Source organism: Dermacentor silvarum, unplaced genomic scaffold (assembly GCF_013339745.2).
Source record: "Dermacentor silvarum isolate Dsil-2018 unplaced genomic scaffold, BIME_Dsil_1.4 Seq399, whole genome shotgun sequence".
NCBI classification, from domain to species: Eukaryota; Metazoa; Arthropoda; class Arachnida; order Ixodida; family Ixodidae; genus Dermacentor; species Dermacentor silvarum.
Window position 1 is genome coordinate 59,449 of NW_023606174.1, and position 4,263 is coordinate 63,711.

At 43.3% G+C, this 4,263-nt stretch overlaps 1 pseudogene; it reads left to right on the top strand.

Annotated features, from left to right (window-relative positions):
* The first annotated feature begins 2,199 nt into the window (after nucleotides 1-2,199).
* LOC119435039 (tigger transposable element-derived protein 4-like) lies at nucleotides 2,200-3,904 on the top strand (annotated as a pseudogene).
* The last annotated feature ends 359 nt before the right edge of the window (nucleotides 3,905-4,263 follow it).

Consider the following 4,263-nt stretch of genomic DNA (forward strand, 5'->3'; position numbering starts at 1 on the left):
ATGTTCATAAAGAAATTCAGGAAAATTTTCATATATTACCAAGAAATGAATTTTGGAACTCAGATGTTGAATATCCTCCATGGCTGCTTACTCGTCCAAAAATCGAATTGTCAGTAGATGGAATTTTTCAGAAAAAGAGACATGTGCATTCAAGCTGCTCAACAACTAGCACGTTACCAAATTTTAATGCGGCATTCAGGATACATACACATTTATACAGATGGTTCCAGTGCAGCAACCTCATCAACTTCAGCATTCTATATACCGCACCTCAATAAACAAGAATAATTTAAGTTATCTCGTGCAACTTCGTCCACATGGCTGAACTGTTTGCAATCCTATGTGCGGTGAAATTCATAACTTCAGTACGAGATGCGCAAAAGTGGGTAATTTTCAATCACAGGCGGCACTAATATCACTCTGCAGCACAAAAGCAAAAGCATTCAGTGATAGTATTTATATGAACACTTAGAGACCTCATAAAAGCAAGCCAAGAGAAGCATGAATTAAGATTCCAGTGGATACCTGGACATTGTAACATTCCTGGCAACACAGCAGCCGATGAAGCAGCACGACAAGCACACCTCAAAGATGATGCAATTTCGCTCCCAATATCAAAAAATGAATTACGCGGCATTATAAGGGCAACATCTTTCAAAATGTGTAGAAATACCTGGTTTGACCAAAATTCGAAGAGCTTTGATTTATACCATATCGATCCGCTTATTGAACTCAAATTTCCATTGTCATTAGGCAGAAATATAGAAACCCTTATTCATCGATTAAGGCTAGGCACTGCCTACACGAAACGTTTCTTTACAGTAGAGTAGCTGTCTGGATCAGTTGGTACATACTGAATAGTAAAAACCAGTCAAAAGACGAAGGACAGAGAAGAGACAGATTCGTCGTGTGTGCCACGTCTCTTCTCTGTCCTTCTTCTTTTGACTGGTTTTTCCTATTCAAAACATTTCTTACATAGAATTGGCCGTGCAAAAACCCCGAATGTGATTGTGGATTTGTAAATGAGGATATATATCACCTCTTTTAGATTGCCCACATCACGACACACCAAGACGCCGACTTAAATCAACTTTAATGGCATTAGACCGCAGACCTTTCAGTTTAAGGAACTTTTGGGCCCTTGGTCAACAACGGCCAGGCAAAAGAGCGCTAAAGTGTTAACAACATTTCTCAAAGAGAGTGGTATTGTGGGCCGTTTTCAATGCTTATAATGTTCCTTTTATTTCAATTTCACTGTATATGTATATGTGTTTGTGGATTATGTTATGTCCTATTATTCTGTTCTGGCTATATGTGATAATGCATTTACCGATTGTGTGCACCACCCGCTGATTAGAGACTGTATTGTAAGGTGCCATTATTATTTGTATTCTTGAGACTTTCTTCTGCAGTGCTGTAGAGTGATTGAACTTCTTCATTCTTTGTACCAAGTTTTGTTTTCTTTTTTTTTACGTTGTCGTGTTGCTGTGTAAACGTTGCATGTATGAGAAGGTTAATTGACATGTATTCTTGTATGTTGAACCCTGTACGTTGTAGGTTAGACCCATTCAAGAGCTAAGGAGTAGCCGGCGCTTTATTTGTGCATCAACATCTCCTTATATCATATCATTAAAAAAAAGAGACGGGCACTGAACTCACAACTGCATTTTATTGCTTTGATCTTCCCTCTGTCCCTTGTTTGCTTGTGCTGTCTTTTACATCATGAATTGAAGCCGTATAGCCCACCTTTCAATCATTTTCCTATATACAGTTTAGGAGCCGTCAGAAGCGTATCTGTCGTCTGCCACGGCACGCGTGGAGCGCCGATCCTGTAGTATTGCTTTGCTTTCTTTGATTTGGTACGTTTTGTTTTTGTTATGGTCACTTCCTATATGCAACACAACAAACACACCACAATCATTTGCTCAATAAAGGCTTTAATCTCTCTCTCCCTCTTCCCCTTCTAGGAGACTACGTGCGCTAAGGTGCATATGCTCGCTTTTCATATGCATTTTGCTAGTTATTTCGATGACAGTCGCTACCGACTTCAGCACCACCGCACGTCTTTCATGTCGTGCTGTGAAGTATAGTCTGTACCTTATTATTAATAAACTGTGCTATTTTAGGCGTAGGGTAAAGTAGGGTAATTTTTCACGATGAAGTAGAGTATTCTCCAAAAATTGGTTGGCAAACACTGAGCTGAAGCCACGGAAGCAGCGGACAACGCAGTTCGAAGATGGCGCCGACAAGCACAAAGCTGTGTCGCTTGACACGAAGATAGATATGTTGCAGGATTCTCAACGCGGCTTCAAGGTGAGCACCCTCGTGAGGAAGTATGAGCTCGCCCAGTCGACAATATCAACCATTTTGAAAACTGGAAGCAACCGCAATTGTGAAGGCAGGTGCTCTTAGCGGCCATGCTGATCAGTGGAAAAGGGTTAGAGACCCTTTGTACGCCGATGTTGAAGAGGTGCTTTACCAGTGGTTCATAACAATCCGCATGCATAATGTGGCAATTAGTGGGCAAATACTTGCCACCAAACCAAAAAACTTCGCTTTTCTTCTGGGACACCCAAATTTTGAGCCTGGGGGAAGCTGGATCCAGTGCTTTAAAGAGCGGCACGGAATCGTTTAGAAAAACATGGTAGGGGAAGCAGCGTCTTTGGACACACAGGCAAAGCAGCATTGGCTACAGACAAAGCTGCCTGGTGTTCTGGAGTGCTACGTGGAGAAAGACATATATAATTACGATGAAACTGCTGTTTTTTCAAATGTTGCCGTTGAAGAATCACGCTTTTAAAGGAGGTCGATGCCCTGGCGGGAAGCATTCAAAACTTAGGGTGACCGTGCTGCTGTGCGTTAGCATGGACAAGAGCCATCGCCTCAAGACTTTCATGATCGGGCGATCAATGTGCTTTAAGAATGAGCACATCCCGGTCCGTTATCGCAGTAATAAGAAAGTGTGGATAACCCGCGACCTATTCGAAGAGTGGCTGCTTGAGTTCGACAGTATCATTGAAGGCCAAGGAAGAAAAGTAGTGTTGCTACTGGACAACTGTAGCGCACACAGCATTAGCCCGAAGCTAACATGTGTCGAATTGATGTTTCTGACTCTGAATACTACGGCAGGCCTGCAGCCATTGGATGCTGGCGTGATCGCCAACTTTAAAGCCCTGTATCGGCGGCACATGCTGGAGCGGCTAATCTTAGTAATTAGTAATCTTAGTAAAGCTCCTGGCACGTCGGGTCATAGCAGACCCTTGACCTGAAGATCAGCCTTTTGAAAGCCGTGCACTTCGTTTATGGTGCGTGGTATGAAGTAAAGTGGTCAACTATATACAACTGCTTCAAAAAAGGCGGGCTTTGTGCGTCAGGACGAACTTCCCCAACCCACTGATAATGAGACGAACATGATGGAAGATGCTGAAATAACCAAGCTCTGGGAGCTCGTTCCTACTGGTGACACAGGTGGTGCATCGATGGAGGACTTTTTGACTGCAGACAGTGCTGCCTCGTTCTGCGATGAGATCACCGACGAGGCAATCGCCGAAGATGTGCTTACTCGACAGACTGCAAAGTTGTGCGACGGTGGCAACGGAAGCAGTGACTGACAACGAGATTGACAGTGGCTCCTTGACCCCGACCTCGATGTCCACGCAAAGTGCACTGTCGTCGATCGACTCCTTAATTGTTTTATGCATGCTAAAGGATTGTCACCAGTGTTCGCACAGCAGCTGGAATCCATGCACACCGCGGTTGTCAAGCTGAAGCTGCCGTAAAAACAAGTGCAAATTTTGGACTATTTTGGGGCGCCTAACGCTTGACACGATCATTGGCGCTAGAAATAAATTTGTTTTTCACAGCCTACTTTCTACATCATCTATTCTTTAGAGCAAGCAGCAAATTCGAGTCCAGTGCTGCAAAGGTACGTTCAGCGTTTTTTTATAACGGCAGTCCAGATTAGCGACCATCGGCTATAACAATCATATTTTTTTGTTTTTCTCGATATCGTTATAAGTGGACTGAACTGTAATCTTGTCCTCATCAGAGTGCAGTTGTTCTTCTCAGCAGCATATTCATAAAGTTCAAGCCAACTTTCTGGACTTGAAGGCATGCCGTCGAACGCATCAGGTTCAACAAATTTAGTCCCCAGCTTCTCAGCGTTTAGAGAGCCTATAAGCGATGTCACCAGTTGGTTCTGTTGCACAGTCATTTCTTGCTGTAGCTGAAGAGCTTTAAAAAGGAGGCTCACCTCTTCCATCG